Below are 12,440 nucleotides of genomic sequence, written 5' to 3'. Positions count from 1 at the left end.
CCTGCAAATACAGTTTTACCTTTTCCTTTTCAATTCCATTATTTTTCTTGACTAATTGTTCTGGCAATTAGAACCTCTGACTCAACGTTGAATAGAAGTGGCAAGAGTGGACATGTTGTCTTATTTCTGATCTTAGCCTTCTTTCTCCAAACATCCACACTTTCAGCATTAAAAATGATGTTAGCTGTAGGTTTTTCATGGAAACCTTTTATCAGGTTAAGGAAGTTCCTTTCTATTTCTATTTGGTTGAGTGTTTTTACCATGCAAAAGTGTTGGATTTTGTCAAATGCTTTTTCTGAATCTATTGAGATGATCATGTAGTTTTGGTTCTTTATTCTATTGATATTGTGTATTGCATTAATTACTTTTTGAATTCTAACCAAACCTTGCATAACTCAGAAAAATCCCACTTGGTCATAGTGTATAATTCTTATTACATGTTGTTGGATTCTGGTGCATTTTTGAAGATTGCATTGTCTTATTATTGAATTGTAAGAGTTATTTATATGTTGTGGATACAAGTTCTTTATCAAATATATGGTTTGAATATATTTTCTCAGTCTTTAATTTGTCTTTTCATCACCTTATAAATGTCTTTCACAAAACAAAAGTTTTTTATTTTACTGAAGCTCAATTTATCATTTTTTTTCTTTTGTGGATTATCATTTTTTTTTTTTTTTTTTGAGGACACTTAACTTGTGGTCAGTTTATTGTCTCTTGTGTTGGCATTCCCAACCGATTCCAAGGCTGGCTACTGTGGCCTTCTTTTTTTTTTTTGAGAGGGCATCTCTCATATTTATTGATCAAATGGTTGTTAACAACAATAAAATTCTGTATAGGGGACTCAATGCACAATCATTAATCAACACCAAGCCTAATTCTCAACAGTCACCAATCTTCTGAAGCATAACGAACAAGTTCTTACATGATGAACAAATTCTTACATAGTGAATAAGTTCTTACATGGTGAACAGTGCAAGGGCAGTCATCACAGAAACTTTCGGTTTTGATCACGCATTATGAACTATAAACAATCAGGTCAAATATGAATATTCGTTTGATTTTTATACTTGATTTATATGTGAATCCCACATTTCTCCCTTATTATTATTGTTATTATTATTTTTTTTAAAATAAAATGCTGAAGTGGTAGGTAGATGCAAGATAAAGGTAGAAAACATAGTTTAGTGCTGTAAGAGGGCAAATGTAGATGATCAGGTGTGTGCCTATAGACTAAGTATTAATCCAAGCTAGACAAGGGCAACAAAACATTGTGGATCATCATTTTAATGTCTTATCTAAGAATAAGAACTCTTTGACTAGCCCCACAAAGATTTTCTCCTGTGTTTTCTTCTAGAGGTTTTAGAGTTGTAATTTTAAAATTTATGTCTGGGATCCATTTTCAGTTCATTTTTCTCTATGGTGTGAGGTAAGGGTGCAAATTCATCCTTTTGCATATTGATATCCAGTTGTAGCAGAAACATTTATTGAAAAACTACCTTTTGCTTATCACATGGCCTTGAGGCTTTGTCAAAAATCAATTTATATAATGAAGGGGTTTTTTCTGACTCTTGATTCTATTCTATTGATCTGTATCTAGCCTTTTGCCGTTTAGGTTTGAATTTGAATAGTGAAAGTAGTGTAAGTCTTCCAAGTGTTCATTCTCCAAATTCTTCTATTTCACACCTTTACATTTCCATATTAATTTTAGATTTGACAATTTCTACAAAATTCCTGCTAGGATTTTTATAGGGATTGTATAAATCTCTAAATTATTTGGGGAGAATTGCCATCTTAACAAGTCCATGAACATGAATATCTCTCCATATTATTATACTTAGATATTCCTAAATTTCTCTTAGCGATATTTTGTAATTTTCAATGTACAAGTCTTCCACTCCTTTTGATGAATTTATTTCTAAGTATTTTATTCTTTTTGATGATACAGTGAATGGAATTATTTTCCTAATTCCGTTTTATAAATTATTTGTTGCCAGTGTAAGGAAATACAACTGGTTTTTTCTTTACATTTATCTTGTATCCCGTGGCTTTACTGAATTCCTTTATTAGTTCTAGCTGTTTGTGTGTGTGATGGGATGAAGATTCCATAGAATTTTCTATGTACATGATCATGTTATCTGTGAAGAAAAACCGTTTTACTTCTCTTTTCCCAAATAGGTGCCTTTAATTTACTTCTTTTTTTGCCTTGTTCCCATCTAGAACCTCCAATACATTGTTAAATACAAGTGGAAAAAACGGGCAGCCTTTCCTTGTTTCTGATTTTAGCAGAAAGGCATTTCAATCTTTCACCATTAAGTTTGTTGACTATACATTTTCGTCGAATTGAGAAAGTAACCTATTACAAGTTTTTGAGGATTTTTATCATGACTGGATGTGGATTTTGTCAGAAGCCTTTACTGTGTCTATTGAGGTGATTGTGTGGGTTTTGTCCTTTATTTTCATTGGTTTTTATTTTTTATGTTCTTATGCCCAATGAGCTTCTCTCATTTATGTTAGCATCTTGGCACCTGTAGGTATCACATCACCCATCTCAGGGTCAAGGTCAGCCTTGTGTTCACTTAAGTGAGGAAGGTAAGTACTCTACACTGGCCCTAGATGTTCATGTCACTTCACTATGTTATCTCCCGGTTTCTTCTGGTAAAGTCACCGTGGAGGCAAAGGGCTGCTGCTATCGCAGTAAACCTTTCCTCTGGGGCTTGGGTCCTGTCTGTCAGCGTTGAGCAAGCTCTGGAAGAACTTCTCTGGTCCTGCCTTTTGGCGTGGAAGGCCTGAAAACTTCTTCGATTTCAGAGCTATTCTCCACTGAACAGGAAGAGTCTGCTGTCCAGGCTGCCACACCTGCTGCTCTTCCTCCCTCTTGTGGCTTGTTGAAGCTGGTGGGCTCATAAGTTTCCTGAAAGGCAGGAAAGTGTCATTGAGTATCAGCTGGGTTGGGGCAGCTCACCCTTTCCTGTGGCCTGGGCTACTCAGGCATGTGTGAGGGGACGCCGGGCTCGAGGACAGAACAGTCAGGCTGACCCCATTCCCAGTCTCTCTCTCTTAGGCTGCCCCCATGCCCAGCTCTGGCCTCCTGGCCCACCTTCCACTGCAGATGACTCAGGGCTAGCTCCCTCCCTGGACCTGAACAAACCCAGGGGCTTGTCCTACATGTGCGTGAGGCAGGGAGCTCCACCTGAGATGGATGGTTCCTGCTCCTTCCTACATCAGAACTCACCTGCCATTTCAGAACACCTGCTCACCTGTGAGCCCCATACAGTCCCCTCAAGTGGACATGATTGTCCCCACTTCACAGATAAAGAAACAGCAAATGACTGACCCAAAGTCCCATGGCTCATAAGTGACAGAGACAGAATTTGAACTCAGGATCCCAAGCTCTGTGCCCTTTCCGTCAGTATAATGTGTTCCAAACAACAGTCATTTGTCTTAACACCTTCACAATTTTTGCCACATCTGTGTCCCTTATTGTTTACCTAATAATTTTCTTTAACTCACTTAAAATATGTTTTATTTGGAAATAATTATAGATTCGCCAGAAGACACACAGAAATGGAGAGAGAGTTCCCATGCACTCTTCCCCCAGCTTCCCCCAGTGGCAACATCTTCTGTAACTACAGTACAGTGTCAAAACCACGAAATTGACATCACAATTGTTACCGTACAATCCACAGTTTATTCAGATTTCTCCAGTTAAACACGTACACTCCTGTCTGTGTGTGGGGCGGGGCGGGGGGGTAGCTCTATGAAATTTTATTGCGTGTACAGCTGAACCATCCCAAGACTCCCCCCTGCTATCCTTTGTAGCCACACTGTACTCCCCAGCTTTAACTCCTGGCAACGACTCATCTAGTCTCCATATCTATAATTATTATTTCATGAATGTCATATAAATAGAATCATACAGTATATAGATATAGATATAGATATAGATATAGATATAGATATAGATATCCCTTTGAGGTTAGCTTTATGCTTTCCTTGAGGTTTACCCAAATGATTGCATGTACCAATAGTTTGCTTCTTTTAATTGCTGAGTAATATCCCATGGTAGGGATGTAGCACAGTTTGTTTAACCATTCACACACTAAAGAACATCTGGGTAGTTTCCAGTTTGGGGCTGTTATGAATAAAACTACTATGAAGATTTGTGTACATGTTTCTGCAAGAAAATTAGTTTTAATTCTTGGGTCATATAGGTCTACTTTATGTTAAGAGAAACTGTTTTCTAGAGATGTCATACCACTTTATATCCCCACCAGCAGCATGAGTGATCCAGTTTCTCCACATCCTCACCAGCATTTAGTTTATAACTTTTACTTTATTCTGATAGGTGTGTGGTGATATCTCATGGTGTTTTTAATTTACATTTCTCTAATGGCTAATGATGGTCAACATCTTTTCATGCGCTCGTTTGCATCTGTATAAATCCACATCAGTAAAATGTCTAAATATGTCTTTCACACATTTTCTAATTGGATTAGGAAAATTGTTTTTTTTAATGTTGAGTTTTGTTAGTTCTTTCTATATTCCAGAGAGCATTCTTTTGTCAGGTATGTGGTTTGTAAATGTTTTCTCTCAATTTGTCTTTTCATTCTCTTATCAGTCTTCCATAGAGCAAAAGCTTTAAATTCTGGTGAAGTCCACTTTCTTATAAATTTTTCCTTCTATAGACCACGGTTTTTTCATGTGTTTTTGTGATTTTTCAATTTAAAACACTATTTAATTGAAGTATCATTGATACACAACCTTATATTGGTTTCAAATATATAGCACAGTTGTTCAACAGTTACCCATATTATTAAATCCTAACCCCTTTCGTGCAGTTACTATCTGTCAACATAGAAAGATGTTACAGAATCATTAACTATATTCTCCATGTTATACTACTATCCCCATAACCAACTTACAGTAAAATTGAGAATTTTTGTGCCCCTTTATCCCCCTCACCCTCCCCACTCACCCACTCCAACCCCTCCCCCATGGTAGCCACCAATCACTTCTCAGTGTCTATAAGTCTACTGCTGTTTTGTTCATTCTTTTTTGCTTTATTTTAATATTCCACAAATAAGTGAAATCATATGGTATTTGTCTTCCTCCACCTGGCTTATTTCACTGAGCTTAATATCTTCTAGCTCCATCCACGTTGTTGCAAATGGCAGAACTTTTTTCCTTTTTAGGGCTGAATAGCATTCTACTGTGCATATGTACCACTTCTTCTTTATCCATTTACCTATTGATGGACACTTAGGTTGCTTCCATATCTTGGCTATTGTAAATAATGCAGCAATAAATATAGGGGTTCATATGTATTTTAGGATCAGAGATTTTGTTTTCTTTGGGTAAATTCCCAGGAATGGAATTATTGGGGCAAATGGTATTTCTCATTTTTAGTTTTTTGAGGAACCTCCATACTGCTTTCCACAGTGATTGTACCAATTTACATTCCCATCAACAGTGTTGGAGGGTTCCCATTTCTCTGTATCCTCACCAAAACTTGTTATTTTTTGCCTTTTGGATAGTGGCCATTCTAACAGGCATGAGGTAATATCTCATTGTGGTTTTTGATTTGCATTTACCTTATGATTAGCGATGTGGAGCATCTTTTCATGTGCCTGTTGGCCATCTGTATTTCTTTGCTGGAGAAATATCTGTTTAGTTCCTCTGTCCTTTTTTAATCAGGATATTTGGTATTTTTTGGTGTTGAGATGTCTAAGCTCTTCATATATTTTGGATGCTAACCCCTTATCAGATAATCGTTTATGAATATCTTCTCCCAAAATGTAGGTTGCCTTTTTCATTCTGCTGATGGTGTCCTTCGCTGTAGAGAAGCTTTTCAATTTGATGTAGTCCCACTTGTTCATTTTTTATTTTGTTTCCCTTGCCTGTGGAGATGTGCCTGTGAAAAGATTACTCATACTTACGTTCAAGAGGTTTTACCTATGTTTTCTTCAAGAGTTTTGTGGTTTCATGTCTTAGATCCATTTTGAGTTTACTTTTGTGTATGGAGTTACACAGTAATCCAATTCCATTCTCTTGCATGTAGCTGTCCAGTTTTCCCAACACCAGTTATTGAAGATAATGTCATTTCCCCATTGTATATTCATGGCTCCTTTATTAGTTGACCATATATGTGTGGGTTTATATCTAGCCCTCTATTCTGTTGCATTGATCTATGGTTCTGTTCTTGTGCAAATACCAAACTGTTTTGATTACTGTAGCTTTGTAGTAGAACTTGAAGTCAGGGAACATAATCCCCCAGCTCTGTTCTTTCTCAGGATTGCTGTGGCTATTTGGGGACTTTTGTGGTTCCACATGAATTTTAGAACTATTTGTTCAAGTTCATTGAAAAATGCCATTGGTATTTTGATAGTGATTGCATTAAATCTGTAAATTGCTCTGAGCAGGATGGCCATTTTGACAATATTAATTCTTCCTATCCATGAGCATGGGATAGATTTCCATTTGTGTCTTGTGTCTTGTGGTTTGTATCTTTAATTTTTCTCATGAGTGACTCACAGTTTTCAGAGTACAGGTCTTTTACTTCCTTGGTTAGGTGTATAGCCAGGTTTGTTTTATTCTTTCTGATGCAATTGTAAATGAAATCGTTTTCCTGATTTTTATTTCTGCTGTTTCATTGTTAGTATATAGGAATGCAACAGATTTATGTGTATTAATTTTTATATCCTTCAACTTTGCTGAATCCAGTTATTAGTTCTAATAGTTTCTTGGTGGAGTCTTTGGGGTTTGTATGTATAATATCATGTCATCTGCAAATAGTGACAGTTTAACATCTTCCTTACCAATTTGGGTGACTTTTTCATCTCTGTGTGTTGTTTGATAGCTGTGACTAGGACCTCCAGTACTATGTTGAATAGAAGTGATGAGAGTGACTATCCTTTTCTTGTTCCTGATCTCAGAAGAAAAGTTTTCAGCTTTTGACTATTCAGTGTGGTGTTAGCCTGTGGGTCTGCCGTATACAGCCTTTATTATATTGAGGTACATACCTTCTAAACCAATTTTGTTGAGAGTTTTTATCGTGAATGGATGCTGAATTTTGTCAAATGCTTTACAGCATCTATTGAGATGAACATATGCTTTTTATCCTTCTTTTTGTTAAGGTGTTGTATTATATTGATTGATTTACAAATGTTATACCATTCTTGCATCCCTGGAATAAATCCCACTTGGTCGTGATAAGTGATCCTTTTGATGTATTTTTTAAATTCAGTTTGCTAATATTTTGTTGAGGATATATCATCAGGGATATTGGTCTCTAATTTTTTTGTAGTGTCTTTGCCTGCTTTTGGTATTAGAGGGATGCTGGCATCACAGAATGAGTTTCCAAGTATTCCCTCCTCTTCTACTTTTTGGAAAACTTTATGATGAATGGGTATTAGCTCTTCTTTAAATGTTTGGTAGAATTCAGCTGTGAAACCATCTGGTCCTGGATTTTTGTTCATTGGGAGTTTTTGATTACCAATTCAATTTCATTGCTGGTAATTGGTTCAGATTTTGTTTCTTCCTTGGTCAGTCTTGGAAGGTTGTATTTCTCTAGAAAGTTGTCCATCTCTTCTAGGTATTCCAATTTGTTGGCCTATAATTTTTCATAGCATTCTCTAATAATTCTCTGTATTTCTGTGGTATCTGTTGTGACTATTCTTTCTTCATTTCTGATTTTATTTGTGGGCTCTTTTTCTTGAAAAGTCTCGCTATGAGTTTATCTATTTTGTTTTTTTCTCAAAGAACTAGCTCTTGGTTTCATTGATTTTTTTCTATTGTTTTATTCTTCTCTATTTTATTTATTTCTGCTCTGATCTTTATTATGTCCCTCCTCCTACTAACTTTGGGTTTCATTTGTTCTTCTTTTTCTAGTTTCTTTAACTGTGAATTTAGACTGTTTATTTGGGATTTTACTTTTTTCTTGAGGTAGTCCTGTATTGCTGTGTACTTCCTTCTTAGAACTGCTTCAGCAGCATCCCAGAAAATTTACACTGTTGAATTTTTTTTTCATTTATCTCCATGTACTGTTTGATTTCTGTTTTAATTTGTTCATTGATCCTTTGATTATTTAGAAGCATGTTGTTTAGTCCCCATGTGTGTGTAGGATTTTTATTTTGTTTAATTTATTTCTAGTTTCATATCATGTGGTCTGAGAAGTTGCTTGATACAATTTCAATCTTTTAAAATTTATTGAGGCTCTTTGGCAACCTGGTGTGTGATCTATTCTGGAGAACATTCCATGTACACTTGAGAAAAATGTGTATCCTACTGCTTTTGGGTGGAATGTTCTATAGATGTCTGTTAAGTACATCTGATCTAATGTATTGTTCAGTGCCTCTATTTCCTTATTTATTTTCTGACTGGTTAATCTGTCTATTGATGTGAATGATGTGTTAAAGTCTCCAAAATGAAGGTGTTGCAATATATTTCCCCCTTAATTCTGTTACTATTTGTTTACATATTTAGATGCTCCTATGTTGGGTGCATAGTTATTTATAATGGTTATATCCTCTTGTTGGACTGACCCCCTTATCATTATATAATGTCCTTCTTTGTCTCTTGTTACTTTCTTTGTTTTGAAATCTATTTTGTCTGATACAAGTACTGCTACTCCTGCTTTTTTCTCCCTATTATTTGCATGAACTATCTTTTTCCATCCCTTCACTTTCAGTCTGTGTATGTCTTTGGGTCTGAAATGAATCTTTTGTAGGCAGCATATAGATAAGTCTTATTTCTTTATCCATTTTGCCACTCTATGTCTTTTGATTGACTCATTCAGTCCATTTATATTTAAGGTAATTATTGATCAGCATGTACTTATTGCCATTTTATGAATTGTTTTCTTGTTGTTTTTATAGATCCTCTTTGTTCCTTTCTTCCTCTTTTATACTCTCCTCTTGTTATTTGATAGTTTTCCTTAGCATTGTAATTTGATTCCTCTTTTTTCATTTTTTGTGTATCTGTTATAGGCTTTAGGTTTGTGGTTACCATAAAGTTCAAGGATAGCTTCCTGACTATATAATAATCTATATTAAGTTGATGGTCGCTCTATTTCAAACACAATATAAAAGTACTTCTTTCTTCCTCTTTCTCCTCCATACTTTATGTACTAATGTCATAATCATACACAGCAAAATATGTATCCCTTGACTGATTTTGTGTGTAGTTGGTTTTACAACTTTCGTTTTGTTTTAATTTGATACTTGCATGGTAATTAATTGGTCTACTACCCTTACTGTGGGTTTATTTTTATTGGTGAAAACTATTTAGCCTTAGGAGCATTTCCATCTACAGCTGTCCATTTAACATGTCCTGTAAGGCTGGTTTAGTAGTTATAAATTCCTTGAGTCTTCAGTTATCCGGGAATTGTTTAATCACTGTTTCAAATTTGGATGATAATCTTGCTGGGTAGAGGATTCTTGGTTGCAGGTCCTTCTGTTTCAATACATTAAATATTTCATGCCGTTGGACCATGTTTTTAAAAAAACTTTTTAAGTATATATTTAAGGTGTACAACATGATAATTTGGTGTACATATATAGTGGAATGATGACTAAGGTGGGGCCGATTAATATCATCTACTCACATAGTTACCATTATGAGGGGGTGATAAGAGTGCCTGAAGTTTACTCTCTTAGGAAATTTCCAACATTCAATACAGTATGATTAACGATAGTCCTTATGCTGTACATTAACTCTCTAGACTTGATCACTCTACATAATTGCAACTTTGTATCCTTTAACCAACATCTCCCCATTTCCCCAATCCCCTGATAACCACCTTTCTACTGTCTGTTTCTGTGAGTTCAACTTTTTAGATTCTACACATAAGTGATATCAGGCAGTTTTTTTTCTTTCTGTATCTAGCTTGTTTTACTTAACATAATGTATGGATCATGATTTGGCATTGAATTTAAGAACTCTGCCTAATCCTAGGTTCCAAAGATTTCTCCTCTGTTTTATTTTTCCTAGGTTTTTCATAGTTTTTACACTTTATTCCATGATCCATTTTGAGTTATTTTTATAGGTGTAAGTTTTTTTCCTTTTTTCTATTTTAGCACCATTTATTAAAAAGTCTATTTCTCCTCCGTTGTATTGCTCTTGCTCCTTTGCTAAAAATTGAGTGTATTCATATGGATCTATTTCTGGGTTCTCTATTTTGTTCCATTAATCTATGAGTCTATCCCTCCATCAGTCCTTTAGCTATGTAGTAAGACTTAACATTGAGAAAAGTGATTCCTCTCACTTTATTCTTTTTAAAAATCATGTTGGTTATTCTAGACCCCTCTCTTCATATGAATTTTAGAATAAGCTCATCTCTGTGTACAAAAAAGAGAATGTGCTGAGATTTTTATAGGAGTTTCCTTAAACCTATAGGTGTATTTAGAGAGAACTGACATCTTTACAATGTTGAGTCTTCCAATTCATGAACATGGTATGTTTATTCAGGTATTTAGGGACTTCTTTGATTTCTCTCCTCAGAATTTTATAATTTTCATCAGATAGATTATATATATATATTTGCTAGGTTTATACCTAAATATATTATTTTTAAATGTAATGGTGGCTTACATTAATTTATTTTCAAATAATAAAGCAGTCTTGCATACCTTGATAAAAATTCCACTTGTAATGGCATACTATTCTTTTTATACATTGTTGGATTTTATTTGCTAAAACTTTTTTTTTAATTTTTGGAGAAATTTTGAGAAAGTTATGAGAGATGTTGATTTTTAGTTATTTTCTTTTGAGTCATCTGTCTGGGTTTGGTATTAAGGATAACACTAGCCTCATAATATGTGTTAGGAAGTGAACATTTTTCTATATTCTGGATGAGATTGTGTAAAATTGGTGTTAATGATTTGAACATTAGGCAATATTCTCTAGTGAAATCATCAGGGCCTGGATATTTTTTAGAGCATTTAAATTAAATTTCAATTTCTTTAATAGTTATATGTTTATTAAAGTTGTCTATTTCACCTTGACTGAGTTTTAGTAGTTTGTGGTTTTCAAAGATTTGGTCCAATAGTATGGTCCAATAGTATGAAGCTATTTGTAGTATTCCCCTATTATGCTTTTAATAGCTGTATGATCTGTTGTAATATCCACCATTTCATCCTGATATTGATAATTTCTCTTTTTGTCGGTCTTGCTAAACATTTTGCCACTTTATTGATTTTTTCCAAAGAAATAGCTGTTTCATTAATTTTCTTCACTGTTTTTTGGTCTTCAATTTACCTTATCTCTGCTATAATCTTCATTATTTCTTTTATTCTGTTTACTTTGGATTTACTTTTCTAGTTTCTTGAGGTGGGAACTTAGGTCTTAATTTGATATCTTCACTATTTTTAATGTAAAAATTTAGTGCTATAAATTTCCCTCTCTGCACTGCTTTAGATGCATCCCACAAATTTTGACATGCTGTATTTATATTTTAATTCAGTTTTTAAAAAATTTCCTTTGATATTCCTTCTTTAACCCATTGATTACATTGAAGTGTGTTGTTTAATCTCCAAGTATTTGGAGATTTTCTTATTGTCTTTCTGTTATTGGTTTCTAGTTTAATTTCATTATGGTGCAAGAGCATATGCTGTATGATTTCAATTTTTTAAAAATTTGTTAAAAGTTTGTTTTATGACCTAGGTATAGTTTATTTTGGTGACTGTTTCTTGGACACTTAAAAAGCGTTCTTATTGTGTTGTTGTTAAAAGGAGGGTTCTATGTATGTCCATTAGATCTTTTTGGTTAATGGTATTGTTCAGTTCTTCTATATCTCTTCTGATTTTCTGTCTAGTAGTTCTACCATTTGCTGAGAAATATATGTTAAAATTCCCAAGTATAATTGTGGGTTTATTTCTCCTTTCAATTATATTAGTCTCACTTATATATTTTGAAGCTCTGACATTTGATGCATACACATTTAGGATTGCTGTCTCTTCTTGGTGTGTTGATCCTTTTGTCATTAAGGATTGTCCTTCTTTGTCCTAGAAATTTTTTTGCTCTGAAGTCTACTTTGTCTACTACTAATATAATCATTCCAGCTTTTTAAAATAACATTTGCATATCTTTTTCCATGCTTTTACTTTCAACCTGTCTATTTTTTAAGTGAATTGCCTACAGATAGTGTATAATTGGATCATAATTTTTTATCCAGTCTGCCAATTTCTATATTTTAATTGATATTTTTAAACCATTTACATTTAAGGTAACCATTCATGTGTTAAAGCTTAAGTCTGCCATTTTATTATGTTTTCCTCTTTTCCCCTCTGTTTCTTAGCCTCTGTTGCTTTTTACTGCCTTTAGGTAGGTTACTTAAACATGTAGATAATATTTCTAGAGTTTTGATTTTGTTTATTTAATAATATTTTTTAATATATTGATTTGTGTAGTGTATATTTTTGTAGTTTTTTTCTAGTTATTAT

At 34.2% G+C, this 12,440-nt stretch overlaps 1 long non-coding RNA gene across 1 annotated transcript in view; it reads right to left on the bottom strand.

Moving 5' to 3' along the window:
* Positions 1-1,271: 1,271 nt before the first annotated feature.
* Positions 1,272-12,440, bottom strand: part of LOC130680841 (uncharacterized) — a 52,408-nt gene continuing 41,239 nt past the window's right edge. Inside the window, exon 2 of the long non-coding RNA XR_008993874.1 lies at positions 1,272-2,914. This is a non-coding gene — a long non-coding RNA (uncharacterized LOC130680841). The remainder of the gene's footprint in view (positions 2,915-12,440) is intronic.

This window comes from Manis pentadactyla, chromosome 14 (assembly GCF_030020395.1).
Source record: "Manis pentadactyla isolate mManPen7 chromosome 14, mManPen7.hap1, whole genome shotgun sequence".
Lineage (NCBI taxonomy): Eukaryota > Metazoa > Chordata > Mammalia > Pholidota > Manidae > Manis > Manis pentadactyla.
Note: the sequence above shows the minus strand (reverse complement) of the source record. Positions and strands in the feature narration are given on the sequence as shown.